The sequence below is a fragment of the Mytilus edulis genome, chromosome 5, assembly GCF_963676685.1.
Source record: "Mytilus edulis chromosome 5, xbMytEdul2.2, whole genome shotgun sequence".
Taxonomy (NCBI): Eukaryota; Metazoa; Mollusca; class Bivalvia; order Mytilida; family Mytilidae; genus Mytilus; species Mytilus edulis.
The window spans coordinates 87,853,380-87,870,904 of NC_092348.1; positions in this window are offsets into that span (position 1 = coordinate 87,853,380).

Below are 17,525 nucleotides of genomic sequence, written 5' to 3' on the forward strand. Positions count from 1 at the left end.
TATATATTATTTTTACATAAATTTCATATGTCAGTTAAAATTAGCCAAAATACAAGCCAAGTTTAAACCACAAGTGGTAAAACTTTGACGTATCGAAACAACACCAGTAGTAATACTGGATTGGTATACAAATAAATAAAACTTTGCAGTCTTTCACACTGAGCGTTTATCCGACATCAATATTTAAACTGCATCTGCAGTGAAGCATACGGTTTTCAATAGACTGGCCTTCCCCGGCAACATGTTATACGGGTATCTCGGGGTCAACCTTGTTGTCAGAGCTAAACACGTAAAAGACGGGTAACCAGTTAAAAGTCTTCAAGAACATCATTATGAAAATAACGGGAGGTCTAGAAAAGTTGTGAATAAGGCAAATAGACTAAAAATCTTACAACCAACTAAAAACAAAACAATAGACGAAAAGCACCAACAATAACAACCAACCGGTAACAAGAAGCATTCTTATACTACGAACGTCTAAAGGGAAGGGGCAATAACTGTTTATGTTAACCTGTTTTGGCAATATTAAAGGTGTTGTTAACTGTTATCTGAGACAAATTTAAGCTGTTAACTGTTTTCAACCAACTTTGTTAACTGTTATCAGCATTTTTGCATTTGTTGTTAATTGCTTTTGCCAAAAATCTAGGTGTTGTTTACATGTTAACGGACCCCCAATTGACCCCCTCTCTAAAGAGCATCTTAAGATTTAAGAGTGTAACAAGACCCAACCTCAGACTTATCTTAGAATGATTGAAAGCTCTTTATGTTTTGAAAAATGCATGATTTAAGAACGATTCTCAAGTCTATCTTAAAGTGATCTGAATAAGTACTTATATATCAGTGTTATCTTGTGTGGAGGATAATATTTTTCTTTATATTGTAAATCATTACAATGTTGGCATGTTCAGAGAAGTGTTAAATATAAAGCAATGAGAAAATTGTGACCTTTTTCATTTTTAAACCAACAGTTCCAAATGGTGAAGTTGAAATCATCACTTCTTAAATTGTATGGACGCCATTATGAGTTGGTTGACCGTTATAGAACATCCGTTATACAGATGATATCGGATATATTCCTTATGTCGTAATTACAAGTCTTTTTACGAATGTAGCCTACCGAATTAGACTATTTACTGGCTTCGTAATATAATGAGCAACACGACGGCCGCCACACGTGGAGCAGTATCTGCTTAACCTTCCGGAGCACCTGAAATCACCCCCAGTTTTTAGTGGGGTTCGTGTTGCTGTTTTAATCCAATTTGTGACATTTTTGCCCATTGTGTCTGTTTTGTTCACGCATCGTTTTCCGTAATGGAATTGACAAGACTGGCATACAAGTGACAGGTTTAGCGCTGTATTTTATAAGAATAATAATGGTCTATAAGCAGTTAAATTTAATGTTTGAAGCGGTGTAAATATTTGAATTCAATTTTGACTTGTATCAAAAATGCATTGTAGCAAAGGGTGCTATAAACAGTTTCGTATAAAAAAAAACTAGGGGTTATTCCCCGACTAAAAATAACCATGGAGGGAAACCCCTGTTTATTCACTCAATTGGTGAAAAGGGTATCATGTTTTTTGTATTTGATTGTAAAAATTAGTTAATTAGCTTTCAATTAAAACAGGTTGAATGATTGAAATAATTTTAAAAATTATATTAACTTTACATGTTTTGAGGGGAGACAACACTGTAAACATCCTGTTTTTTGGCAGTGAAAATTGAAAACTTATTTGCAGCCACTGTAGCTCTTTTCGGAGCAGGAAACCGTACCCTGAAACAAGATTTTTTTGAAAGGCCAGGTAAAAACCTACAAAATTCATACAGTTTTGATTATGTAAAATGTGCATGAATCATAGCTTCATGGGTGTGCACATGACCTGGTTTCAAGTTTTTTATGTTCAAATTAGACCTTTTTTCCCCCATGTTCATTGGATGGAATATTTTTAATATATTTAAAGTACACATTATTTTTATTTCATTATAAACTAGAGAACATTCTGATTCCAGTGATATCTAGTTTTATACAAGTATCTTTATTAATCAGTCCACCACTAAGGGTCGCTTATGCATGGTCCCTCAAAATGTGACGTCATAAAAAAAACTGTTGATTGCACCCAGCCAGAATTATTTCCCTTAGGTTAAATGGGTACTTGATTGTTGTGCGCATTTCATCGTTCATAAAAACGTTTGTATGATTCATTTAAGGTGATTCTAATTTTTTTGCGAGGAATCTAACACGGATACACCGGAAAATTATTAAGACTTCGTAACTTGAAAACTATTACGATGCAACTTAAGGGGGAAATAAGACCGATCTACGAACAACCCGAGGGAGCATTGGTTTACACTCTTTGAATGATTTTAGTATTATCTTATCTTCCCCTTAATTCAATACTTACGATCTCACTTAATACAATTTCTTGTTACCGGCACCAGATACAACTAAAGACTAAATTTAATAAAGCATTTTACTTTTGCTTTCAATTTGCCGAAGGCAATTCTGGCTGGTGCTGAACTAGTCCATGATTGACAAAGGAAAGCAATTAGCGTTATATGACACTAGACATTATTTTATTAAACCAACAAGTGTGGACACAGATGAGTGTGGATAGTATGTATGGATGTTTGACAGTGTCTTATGACAAAATGAGTTCTATGTTTTTTCTATATGGTGTTATTAACTATGTTGCACGATGACAACCAAATCTGAGCATTATGAGTGTTATTTATTAAATTTTTTATGCCCCCACCTACAATAGTAGATAGGCATTATGTTTTCTGGTCTGTGGGTCCGTTCGTTCGTTTGTCCCGCTTTAGGTTAAAGTTTTTGGTCAAGGTAGTTTTTGATGAAGCTGAAGTCCAATCAACTCGAAACTTAGTACACATGTTCATTATGATATGATCTTTCTAATTTTAAAGCCAAATTAGACTTTTGACCCCAATTTCACGGTCCATTGAACATAGAAAATGGAAGTGGGAGTTTCAGGTTAAAGTTTTTGGTCAAAGTAGTTTTTGATGAAGCTGAATTCCAATCAACTTGAAACTTACTACACTTGTTGCATATGATATGATCTTTCTAATTTCAAAACTCATAACTGCTCCAAAAGTAATCTGATAGAATTTCAAGCATTTTAAGCCAATATTATCAACATCTACTAATGAGTCTTAATATGTCTACATATCTAAAAAGTCATAGTATTCAAAAGGTAATGCAAAATTATTCCTTTTCATTTTTTTTGTTATATGGATACACATTTGAGTGATACATGTACCAATACAATATTTGTTGTGGTATGAAAGTGCAGTTATTAGCATTTACTGTAACTATGTTAATTCACACAAATTGAAAAATAAACAAATGAATGGACCAGATGCTCCGCAGAGCCCAGCTTTATACGACTGCAGAGGTCGAAGCCTGAACAGTTGGGGCTAGTATTGACACAACATTCAAGCTGGAAACAGCTCTGAGTTTGAATTGTGATTAAATAGATGACACAGCTTAGGTTTCTGACACAGAATGAATGTGGTCTAATGAACTTAAATATTTGTTTTGCTTTTGTGTTAGGAGCAATTCACTATGCTGCTGAATATTAATCCTTTCAAACAAAAATATCTAAAGAAATTTTCTTTTTAATTTCTGAAATGAGAAACATTTAGAGGAGACAAACTTCAGTTAAGAGATCAGAAACTAAAAAAATGTATAATTTTTCCATTTGTAAAAGGGCATACCCTAGAAAGTGCTTGCAATCACTGAATGGTTATTAATGACTGCTTTAATTTATCAGTTGGTAATAAAGTGAATATTGCATTGTATATTGTATAATTGATTTAAGTTGACTGAACAAAGAAAGATAACTCCAATTTTCAAAGAAGATTTCATAAAGCATTGGTATTAGGTAATTCAAGAACCATTCTGGACAAACTCCAATTAAGGGTCTTGAATTTACAAAAATGTTTGTTTTTGGTCCGTAATTATTAGACTGTTTGTCCCATAACCCACACAATATATCCGAACCTTCTACTTATGGTATTAAACATTGTGGTACAATTTCAGAACAATTGAAATACTTATACACAACTTTTTAAACCGACACTAGATTAAAGCTTGTTTTGGGCACCTTTGTACCCCTTATTCCTAAACCTTAGGGACCATAACCCCCAAAATCAATCCCAAGCTTCCTTTTGTGGTTATAAACGTTGTGTTATAATTTTGTTGATTTCTGTTGACTTATAATAAAGTTATTATCCAGAAACCATCTTTCGGACAGGATACCAATTTACGACCCCTAATTTTTTGTGGTTGTATAAAAATGTTGAACATGTGCAATGAAGTATAGTTTTAGAAATCGATTAGGGAGCTACCATTTGATTTTTATGGGGGGGGGGGGGGGGGGGGGGCTAGGATGAAAAATTTTGTCCTGCCTTTTTTTTTAGTTGTAATCTCTGTCTTGCCTTTTTATTTTTCAGTCTATTCGGTCCTGCCTCTTTTTTTCTTAGCTTATCCTGACTTTTTTACAACAATTGTCATCCTGCCTTTTTTTTTTTGCCAAGTTACTCATCCTGCCTTTTTTTTTTACTCAAAATCCTGTCCTGCCTTTTTTTTCAAATTTCATCCTAGCTCCCCCCATAAAAATCAAATGGTAGCTCCCTTAGACTGGATAGGCCTTATAATTTTTTTCCCTCCTAATTGAAGGACCGTTTACACTCAGGGCCGAGTCATCAGCAGGCAATACAGATGTATTAAAACAACCTAGCATCATATTGCTAGTAGTGGGAGTAGCATTGTCCGGTAAATTTGTTCCCACTTTTTTTTATAAAATGTATGGTTCAAATCAAAATAGAATGCTTTTATCTCCTGAATACTTACATTGTACATAGAGATGATACTACTTTGACAAATCCTTGTCCATTAGAGTTGTCTGTCAAATCTTAATTTCACAAAGAATGAATTGCATAACAATGAACTGAGCTCAAAGCAAAGTACTTTAATAATACACTTAGACAAAGAGCTAAATCCAGTGATATACTTTGTACTACAGGTCCTTCATGACCATCCATCCACCCAAACCATATCTCAATAACATTCCATACTACATGATTGGATTCAGAAGTCCTGAAAAAGACATGACTTTTTTTTATCTTGTTTTAAGTATATATGCACAGGTTAAACCTTTATTGTGGATATAATCATTCAGTATCTAGCAACTATCAATTTGCTTCATGCACATATTGATATAGGTTGATTGCTCCTCTGTTGGAAATTAGAACACACCTCCATCTTATTTTAGTCAACTGACGAAGAAAAATTCAAAACTATATAAAATGTTATCTAAGACTTGTCAGTGTCTATTTCCTTTGCCACTGAATAAGATTCCATATTTACAACCAATGAAAATCAAATATCCCTCTAATAGACTTAGCATTGAAATCGTTTTCTAAAATGGTAGTTATGTGGAACCTAGAACTAAAAAAATTGAAACAATATATCTTAAATATTTCAAATGCATGTACATTTAATAATTCTCCAAAATTCACTTTATTTTTCCTTTTTTGGTTTTCTGTTGGAGACTGTATATTGACCTCTATGTAGCCTTTTCAACTTATAAAAGGGGGGATACATTTCCATAGAATTAAACTTTTCTGAAAGAATTGATTCCATTTATTTTCAATAAACAATAAATATTGAAGTCTATAACAGGCATCTAGGAACAGGCTCAACATTATTTCTAAACATGTTTGTACAGAGCTCCAGATAAGCTGCGTATTTGCGTGATCACGCAATACAAATAATAAAAAACCCAATGCAATTGCCCATTGCAGGGTTCAATAACCCAATTAATTCAAAGGAAAACCCAATTATATTCCAAAACCATGAGTTCTCAACCCCTTTATTGGCTACCATTTGCGATTTACCCTAATATCTGTTTACAGTCGTCGCGTAAACTATTTTTATAATATTTATAATTGGAAATTTCCTTTCGTTCTTAAAATAGATCCCTGCATCAAGTAGCTGAAATGGGTCCCTGTTAGAGTTTTCCGTTGCTCAATAGGTACACGTGTTTTTGAAAACATTTCGATCTTCTTTGCGTTTATCCAACTAGCGTGTGTCATGAAGTCATATTTTTTTCGCATTGCTCGGGATTTATCATAACATACCATGAATTAAAACAAAAGTGAATGTCCGGTAAAAATATTGAATAGAAGCATGTTTTCTGCTTCTTTTGAAAAGCTTAGGGAAAGTTATGATGATAACAACACTCAGCCAGTGTTTTAAGGAAGCGTCCATCGAACACACGGGCGTGTGTGCGTACCTTAACGAGAACATTGCTAATAAAAGCAGGGTTTCCTCAAAAACGAAATCAGTTGGAAAAAGTGAAAGGCCAAATCAATTATGACATGATAAAGCATCAGAAACCAAAAGTTCTAATAAAAGACAACTAAACCCAGATTTATGAAAATTGAAATAAAACATAAACATTCAAGTATAATTAGAGTTTATATAGACGTTACGCTCGGTGTTGGTGACGTTTTCTAATTTCATGTACCTCTGACCAATTATCGGCTTAAAATAAGAAAAATACCGAGAAGATCAAATGGTTTTTTGTGTTTAAATCTTCGGAGCACTTAAAACATTATTTTTACGGTGGCTTATTAGTTTTTATTCACTTTTGTCAATAAGCTTTTCAAAAACAAACAAGACAAATCATATGTTTTTGCGTGTAGACGGGTAACATACTAATATTGTTTTTGAGGGTTCCTCCAAATTTCGGATACCCATAAGTAAATAAAATATAAAAATTGTATACCATTTGGAAGAGGAAAGTTATGGCTTTGTGATGTCATATTTGTATGACGTAGTCGACACCATTTTCGAATCGAGTAGACCTTGGAAGAATCCATTTCAGCTTGTAGACACTAAAGGAAAAATATAAGCCCTTTGCGGCATAACAGATGAGAATCCATCGATAGCGAGATTGTTTGTCATTAAAGTCTTTATATCAAATATCATTATGTAAAACGAACTTGGAAAATGCTTTAAAAACGTTCATTCCCAATTTAAAAGAACGAATTCAATTAGAACTTCGACATCATAATCAAAATCAAAGCCCCGAAAAACACTGTCACAACAACGTTTAAAAAAAACATGCTCTACTTGAAATTATCAATACCGAGTAAAAATATGTAAAGCATGGTATCTAGTCCGAAAATACTATATGTTCGTTAAACTGGAACATCTGAACTGCATTTATTCATATAGCAGTCTCTTTTTTAGCATTACATAAAATCTAATTATGTATATGAGTCCCCACAGGGCTCCCGTCACAAAACTTTTAACTAACGTTTAACGTTAGTAATTTCGATGGTTTTTAAAGAAAACGAAGAAAAAAAAGGGATTGTGCATTTCGGAACGGAGAAATGAAGTAAATATGATAAATTCCTAATAAAAAAGAAACGGTAGTATGCATTCGTTAAAATTTTTGTCAATTTATTTCGATTACTGATGCGTTGAAAGGGTGTCTACCAAAATGTCACAAAAATGGCATCTTCATTTTTTTCTAAAATACTAAAAAACAAGTTGTTACAAATCTTTAGAAATAAGTGAAAACTGTATAATTAATAAGAAAATTTAAGCGATAATCGGAAATTCTCAAACCGAAGGAACATTTCAATATAAATAGGATAAAGATTAATGTACAAATTATCAAAATACATTGGTCACATAGTGGTCTACCAAAATGTCACAGCGTCGCTTATTTGACGTTTTTGACGTTCACCGGGTTTTTTTTGCGTTATGGCGGTTTTTGAAACGTATTTATTTTGTTATAAAAACATCTAAAACTTAATTCAGAATATACTTTTTCTTTCAAATGTTTTTTCTTTCGTGTCTTTTTTTTTGTTAAGCTAATGAAACAGAAACCCAACAACAACAAAATTCTACATGTATATACAAAATTAATAGCTTCAGTGGAGAACATAATTATCGCATCAAATACAACTAGCATATCATACATAATGGATATTCGTATTAATTAAAGTATTGAAATACTGACACATATCGATATGTAAACAATCAAATACGGAGATATGTTATACGTAAAGCTAATTGGATATTAATATTTCCAAACATAGGTTGAAATTTTTCCGTTTTATGAGTAATATTTTAAAAGTATATATGTATCAAATAAAAATCATCGATACTGTATGTTGCCTTACATAGATATTGATGAAGAAAGTTTTGGACATTAAATCAACATGTTGGATATTCAGGTTGGCATGTCAAATATTCAACTCAACATGTCTGATATTTTCAAGTTGACTTGTTAGATAATTATACTGACTTGTCAGATGTTAGGTCGACGCGTTAGAAATTGAAGTCGATATAGTAGATAATTGTGTCACCATACCAAACAATGTGACTTAAATACAACAAAAACCGCAACCCAAGCTCTTTAACGCCATATACTTAATAGTAGAACAAAAACATACTACTAGAAATAATCTGTATATTGTCAAAATATATAAATAAGGAGATGTGGTGTGGTTGCCAAATTGTGGTGCATATAAACTTTCAATTCTAGGATAAGATATTTTTCAAAACTTCATGGTAAAAGTGGTACAGTTTTAGCCGTAAAAGGAGTTCCTATGGGAAATTGCATTGTCAATGCAATATTTACAGAAATGCAACCTATAACCGAAGAAGAGAATAATAATGTTTTGGAATGTGTTAATTTATGTGAACTGATTCATTGATTTTCATTTGAAATTTTTATTGTGTCACGGCTTAATAATGTGTCACGGCACAGGATGAGAGCACTATATATTGTATCAATATTGTCCGAAGCAATAATATCTATTACATTGAAGAATTTTTTTATTATTTTTTTATTTCTCCAATTGATATTAAAAGAAGTGATTTAGAAATGTATGACGCGTTATTTATCTTTTCTCTCGCGTTTGATAGCTCTTACATTAAACAATGAGTATTTGGTTTGTGATATTTTAGAGAAATGCAAAATTTAAAAAATTACTCGGGAGAAAATCACATGACATTAACGTACAACTTTACTTAAATTGTATTCTAAGGAACAGAAAATCATTTCGTTGAGAAATCAAGAATGTACCAAATAAGAACAATTTTAAAAATAAGATACCATCAACGACAAAACAGGTAAATGAGAGAGAGAGAAAAAAATACAGAACAAAGTAAAACATAGAATATAAAATTGAGAATGGAAACGGGGAATATGTCAAAGAGACAACAACCCGACTAAATTAAAGAGCAGACAGCAGCCGAAGGCCACCAATTCAGCGAGAATATCCTGCACCCGGAGGCGCGCCTTTTAAAACCAATCAAATCCCCAAAAAATCAAACTTAACAATCAAATATTGTTATCGTAGAATTTTGACAGACTTTAAAATGTTACAATCATTGAAAATACGCAAAAGTTAATTTGTTAAAGGTTGATATAAAAAGATTATACTCCCTACAGCCATATTTAAAGTTAAAAACAAAAAGAACTAGTATAAAAAAAATCTAAAAATTGTAAGGGTTTCTCCTCTTCAGTGCGATTTTCATAATAAAACAAAATCTTGTTTTTTCGACCGGTAAACATTATTTTAAAACAAATTGTGCATGCATGCATACGCGTGGACTTGAATGTAGCGTAAATCCCACAATTTCTGTTTTCACAAAACACCATACGTATTCCTTATATATATTTCCATTTGTCTAGAGGTCCCCTGGCATACACCCGTATATCCTTTTATTAACAGAAAACCAAGTGTTAAACTTGTGGTTAAGTTGTTAAATATAATGGACGTCAATATTACAAAACGTCAATCATATAACATGATTTTGACGTTACGACGTTACCAAAAGTGACACCAACATCGAGCGTAACGTCATTCTATTTTTTTTCATTTTACGGTTAATTAATGAATACACACACAGGCACTGGTCTCAGAATTTATTATATAAAGGTATAAGACGAGTGCCTGTGAATACACATATCCATTTTTTTACAGTTTATATGAGAAAATACAAAACTGGCAGAAGGTTTGAAATGGAACACAAATTAAACCTACAATTGCTTCTCAGTCAATAAACCAAATAAAACAGCTAGCAAATAACCCTAACCCTAAAATTAAACCAAATAAAACAGCTAAACAAAGAAAGAAACATTTAAGATGGAAAAAAAATCTGGGGTTGATATTGCCTAAATATTCAATATTGTGTTGATGAAAAAACCCAATACATTAAGGAGCTTGGTGGTGAAAAACCCAATTTGATATTAACATGAGGGGTGAATTGGAATTGATAATGCAATCAAAAAACTTTATCACCCAATTATGTAAGAAAATGGTGGGTAAAAAACCCAATTTGTGAATTCTTATCTGGAGCTCTGTCATGTATTAATATATACCAAAATGTGGACAAACCTACATTAAATATTCTACTTCAACGACTTTAATTAGTGGAGTAGATCAAATTAAAAAGTCACAATGGTTAAAAACTCCAATGGCAGTCTTTCCTGCTAAAATCTTGATGTGTAGAATGTGATATACCATTTTTGGGTCTATATACTGTCCTTTAAATTTAGGTCATTTTGACACGGCAAAATATGAAAAAAAATGTAAACTATGGTCTGGAAAGCACACAGTTTGTGATATTTTAAGGTATCTTTACTAAGAAAACCTGCAAATCTCAGTGGCAGATCCAGAACTTTTCAAAAAGGTGTGGGGGCTCTGATGGACCAGAGGGTTGCCCACTCCCATCAAGCTTCAATGATTTCTTACATATATGTCATAAGCTAAATTTCCTTGGTCTGTCTATGCATCTGTTTATCGTTCTGCGAAATAGTACTAATACTAATTTTTCCCCTCCCTTACCTGGCCCTAGACAGTTGCTTACCTTTGTAAACATTTTATAATTATAGTCAGGTATATATTGATTGAGAGTAACTTACATAGTAGTTAATGGGACTCTTTTTCACACGGTTCTGTGAAATATAATACGGCAAATATATACCCGTACATACTATCCGCATAACACAGAAATCTGATAGATTTTCACTCCTCTGGGAAAAATCAACCTGTGAAATGAAATACCATGCCTGGAAAAAAATTACCGGGACAAATTATCCTCAGGATAAAATATCACAGAGGACGAAATAAACCGTTACATTACATGAGAAGCCGGTTTGGTTACAAATAATTATGTCACGTGAAGGCGCACTGACGTCACAATTTGCATTAATTTTGCAATACACTACTGTAAGTTCACTCATACAGAACCTATTATCATGCAAACATGCAACGTGAATGTGATTGGTTATCAAATAATACAGAATTTATGCACGTACAGTTAATATAGAAGAAATTAGTTCATCAAATGTGAGTTCGTGATCTTGTGGTTAAGACCGATGGCTACAGTGCTGAAAGTCCTGAGTTAGATTCTCACTCAGGGTGCTAAAAATATCAGTACATCAGAAGGGTAATTTTCACCCTCTCACACACATCTTTGTTAATGTTCCGGGATTGTTGAAAACTTGCATATTCATCAATATTTGATTTTGTGGTTTTAACAATCCAGACAGACAAATAGCAATAAGGTGTTTAGGAAAACATGACCTAAAACCTCCTTCATATATGACAAAAATACATGGGAACTCATATTGAATGGTCAAATGTGTTCAATATGAAAATTGAAATTAAGATGGTAAAATCAAATATTAGCCGTTACTGTAAATGGACTTAAAGTATGACTTTTCAGCAAATTTAAAGGGAAATGACACGGAAGGGGCCAAATAGTGTTCAAGGGGAGCAAATGCTATTTAAATTAGTATGCAGGTTTTAAATATAGAGTGAAGTTGAGTCATCTTTTTGGGTGAAGTTAAATACTGACTAGTGTGTGGTTCTCATTGGGTCTAAGCGTGACCAATATTGACAATTTTTCGCAAGCGTGAAACGTGAAAGTCAAATTATTGTGTCATGAAAATGGGAAATGAGGTCTGTCGTGAAAACGGGAAATGGGGTTCTGCAGGACCCCGGAAATGACAAAAAAATGAAAATTGCTCATGTACATAGTGTAAGCGGGATATGGGAATCTGACAAAACAGTAAGTGGGATCTGGGATCAGAACACCACCACCCCCCCCCCCCCCCAATGAGACCCCCTTATGTAGATTTACCTTCTAATTCTATATAAAAAAAAAACACAACTAAGAACTACGTTTAATTCACTTTGACTACTGATATGCAAACCTAGAAATATTTCATAAAATAGTGATTGAAAGATTCATAACACTTTGAAAGGATAATTCAGACACGTGTTACGCGGGGAGCATGTTTTAAATTTGTTTACAAATAATAATGTCACGTGATCGCGCACTGACCTCAAGTTGCATCGCCCTTACAATTCACTAATACATGACCATTTTCATGCAAACATGCAACGTGAATGTGATTGGTTATCATATAATACAGAAATAATGCATGCACAGTTTAAGAAGAAATTAGTTCAATAAATCGATGCGATTTTCACTTTTGACACGAATAGGTCGGGTTGACATTACTGTCATCGGAGATAATATTGAGATAAATGGGATAAAACGGACCGTCAAAAAGGTCTAGAGGAGCACATCAGTAGAACCTTAACATTAATAAGTAATACTTACCAAAATTTCTCTAATTAAAGAACTATATAACTGAAATTTCACAAAGATAACGGTAAACATTTTGTTGATGGTGATGATGCTATTATCGATCCGTTGAATTCAGGGTCAACGGAATTTTTTGCGTTGCGTTTAAATCATTGAGGCCATCTATTTTTATTGCGGGTTCCACATATATAAATCGGAATTAAAGAAAAAATGGAATGTTGTTAGCAGAATCAAAACAGAAATGATGAACATTGCAACATTTTCAGCAAAATATAAATAGGATGGAGGATCTGTGTATTCACATTATTTGTAAAACTCTCCTTATTCATGTGAAGCGTGTGCTTTACATCGAGGCTTGCTATGCTTATCATTGACGCCACAGTACTTCAACCAATCAGACAATGTTTATTTTGGGCATTTGACTTTTTTTAACTCAGATTTTGGAATATTTTAATCGAAATTATAGAAAAATGGAATGTTGTTAGTACATATAAAATAGAAAATGATGAACACTTTTAGCTAAAGATAATTTGGATGGGGGTTCTGTGTATTCACATTATTTGCACAACTCTCCTTACTGATGCCATATTTTGGAATTTCCGTGACCTAAATGGTTCGCGAAAATTAATATTTTTATATATAGTATAGTAATCATGGGCCCTTGTCAGGCAAGATACAAAAACATCATACAATGATTATATAAACATTAGTGAAATACACAATATTATAAGTAATACACAAATAATAAATTTATAATATGAGTAATGTAGGATATAATTAAGGTAAGAGGCATTGAGTGCAATGAGGTCGATTTAATATTAAAAGAATATGATATAAAGTTTATTAATACGGAAACAAAAAGTAAAAATAGAACCAGGAATATAGTATCTCATTCTGCAGTAGTTCTCCTCATGACCAGTGCACAGCAGTGAGGGACTTTTACATCACAACAATGCAAAGGTCATCAAGGGGAGATCCTTCAGAACTAGCTATAGCTATATGTGTGAAATAACAGAATCAGATTGTTAATCAACGAATATGACTTATCATAATGTACATTTTGACATCGGACTTGGACTTCTCTTGAACTGAGTTTTACTGTGCGTCTTGTTGTGTGTTTGTTTTTTCTACATTGGTTAGAGATTTAGGGGGATGTTGAGATCTCAAAAACATGTTTAACCCCGCCGCATTTTTGCGCCTGTCCTTTCCTCTGGCTTTTGTTAGTCTAGTAAGATTTTTTATTTTAGTTTCTTGTGTATAATTCGCAGTTTAGTATGACGTCCATTATCACTGAACTGGTATACATTTTTGTTTAGGGTTCAGCTGAAGCACACATCCGGGTGCGGGAGTTTCTCGCTGCTTTGAAAACCCATTGGTGGCCTTCGGCTGTTGTCTACTCTTTGGTCGGGTGGTTGTCTCTTTGACACATTCCCCATTTCTATTCCCAATTTTACTAATGATTTCTATGCCTTGTATTCAACATATTATTAATACCTGTCAGATAAATACACGAAAAAATGGTTACCATAGATATTTGCATTATGATCCTAATAATCAATGATTATGTTAACTTAATAATCTTGTCTTTTCAATTATATACTTACATGCTAGAACTATTGATTTTAGGAAGGATTTTTTGTCTTGGTAGACTGAGTTGCAAAAAGTGTCAAGTCATCTAATAAATGTTTTATAAGCAGTGTGTTTTTTTTTCTTCAGAGAAAATCCTATCTATTCCACAAATTATTTCAACTTGATTTATTCTATTACGAATATACGTTTTTGTGTGTGTTACTATGGTTTTTATTGTTATAGTAGTAAAATTGTCTTAAGCAATTCATTTTTTTATTTTAACAACTCTTTTAGTAAAATTATGAATTGTCGAAGACAACATTTTAATATATTAAAACTATTTTAATTTTTATCTATTAGTGAGTATTACATTGACATGACCGAAATGCTAGATAAATAATTGGAAAGGATAAATATTTAGAAAATTTTCTTGCTGCTTGTTCATGTTGTTTGCAAGTTTTGTGAAATACATCACTCAAATTCATTTGAATGAAATCCCTTTAAGCCAGCCTGAATCGTGTATGTCAGTTATACACTGTATTGTTGTCTATTTTCCAAGGAAGAAGTAAAAATTCACCAAAAGTAACAAGTATGAATCTACGTGTCATGTTTTTGCATCTTCAAAAAAAAGATGGATCACCCACACTATGATCATTTTGATAGATATAAGAAGATGAGGTATGAGTGCAAATGAGACAACTCTCCATCCAAGTCACAATTTATAAAAGTAAACCATCATGAGTCTGTTTATTCGCCTTATAGATTGCTAAGTGGGATGTAAGTTTTATTTGTATCTAATACTAGTATGCTTGACAATTACGCTTGCCAGGCAGCAAACGTTAAATATTTTTTTATATAGATTAATGTGCAGACTTATTTCACAGTTAGACTCAACGAATGTTTATGATTATCATTATAACTATGTATGTCAAATGTTTGTATAGATTTCAAATTCTTCCTTCTGTGATTTGAACTGATATTTTGTTTTACTACGCTATGAACACGAAACTTTTTCATACCATATTAAAAAGTATCGTGATATCTAGATGATATACACAGGCTTAAAACGGTATTTTCGTGATGAAAGTTTCCTGTATTTTTTTTTATATATCTTTTTATTGATTCAATAAAACTTCAGGCTAGATAGACTTGTTGGTTCGTTTAAAGAACAATCATTGTCAAGTACATCATTAAAACACATAAAGACTACCTGTGCATAGCTTTCACATGTTGTTGCCGAAACATTGCGTGTTGATTATTTTTTTAGACCTGTGTTCGTAAGGAAGGAGTCTAAAAAAACCATTAAATATAAATAGTCCGTACTGCCAAAGTTAAAATAATGATGGATTCGCAAAAAAGGAGACATAGATACTCTTCCGAATGGGCTAACCGTTCAGGCTGTTTGCTTGTTGATGCAAATAAGAGTTAAAAACTAACTAGTAGGTCTATAATTACACGAGTTACTAGTACATAAATCTTAAAAGACCAAAGTGTTTTACTTAAATTTGCTGTTGAAAGCCCCAAACAACATCGTGTCTGTGTGAAAGTCACATGACATAAACTACTCGATAATCAAAAGTATTGAAAATTCACTTGGAAATTCAACATATACCCCACGACACTTACTGAGGAGGACATCCTGAATAAGCATATAGCTCAGTTCTATGTTCCATTTGAATTTAAATCATAGATGAACAACTGGATCCTTCTTCGCTGTAATGGATACCTACATTACATAAGTACCTTTGCAAACGACGTTTAATTACTTGGTCTTCCAAGTGCGCCACAAAATATCAATATAACTTTGATTAGCAATCTAAGCCAGGCTTTAAAGTTATTGTAAAAGTACCTTCTATTAGAGCGGCGTGAATTCAGATGGTGATACTTAAAAACAAATCGAAAGATCCATTAAAGTAAATAAAAGTAAGTTCTTCTTGCGAAAGTATTTAAGCATTTGAATTTTCTACCCTTTATAAGACAATTATTCCCATTTCGAAGTAAAAGGCAAACTAAAAAAAAATGGTCCTGCTTTGGTTTCATTAACAAGAATAATTTTGGATAACGTAGATACAAGTATCTTGTTCAAGTGAGAGATAAAACGTATATACCCCCCCCCCCCCCCCCCCAAAAAAAAAACACCACCCAACACTGATTAAAAAAAAAACACCTCTGAAACTGACATTATAATGATGCTTGATGTATTGATTGACAACATATTTTTTTTAATTTTAAGGACGGGTTTTTCAACAGCAAAAAAATCTTCATGCCCAAGGGAACCAACTGTGCTCCTCTTCTAGTGAATAGTTCCCTTATTCATATAAGACTGACTTCATACAGGAACTTCTGAGGAACTCTGAAAAGAAACTAGCATTTTCCTAATTTTATACTTTACGTTCCGCTATAAAAATAGTGTCCTCTCACTAAATACTTCCAAGTTTGTTGAGTATGTTAAATTCATCTATTCTATAGAAATTGAAGAAAAGGAGACAGTTGAGTCCGTCTCATGTTTTGACTTATACCTAGAAATTGATTATGAGGGTCGATTTCGGCTTCCAAATTGCGAAATTCCATATCTAATGGAATATCTATTTCCCAGATGACCACGGATATGTTCCATTTGTTTTGACCACAATCCTGTCCCCATTCTCTCGAATGTGACTTTTCGAATTCGGCTTATCACCGGGTTTGTACTTACATGAGAAACAGGACGGGTAGGTCATTCGGGACACGAGCTGCTTATTCTTCTGGAGCATCTGAGAACAACCCCGGTTCCGAGTAGCTCTGTGTTTGTGTTTTGGGTAATATTGTATGGTTTTTCATCGTTTTTCGTTTTTTTGACATGGCACTGTCAGTATTTTTTTTATTACTTATGAGTTTGAAATTCCTTTGGTATCTTTTGTCTCTCGTTTAAAATTAGTTGAACGGTTTTCGAAATAATAAATTTTAATTGGGATATTTATATAGATATAAGAAGATATGATTTTAGTGCCAATGAGACAACTATCCATCCAAGTCTAAAAGTAAACCATTTTAATTCAAAGCTCACACCGAACACACCTTTGTCTGTTCCCCCTTTTTAATCAGTGTTTAAATATGCATGAAAATTCCAGACAGGCTTCAGAATCCAATTAAAGTTTTCATTTTGTTTTACCTATTCATCTCTGTCGGGTCTTTTTGTAATTTGTAATTGTAAAAGTGCAGTTTTATTGTTTATCCGAATATAGTGTAAAAGATTTGATAATAAATCTTGTACGATATTCAAAAAATTGCGAGAGCTCTTTTCATAGATCAATA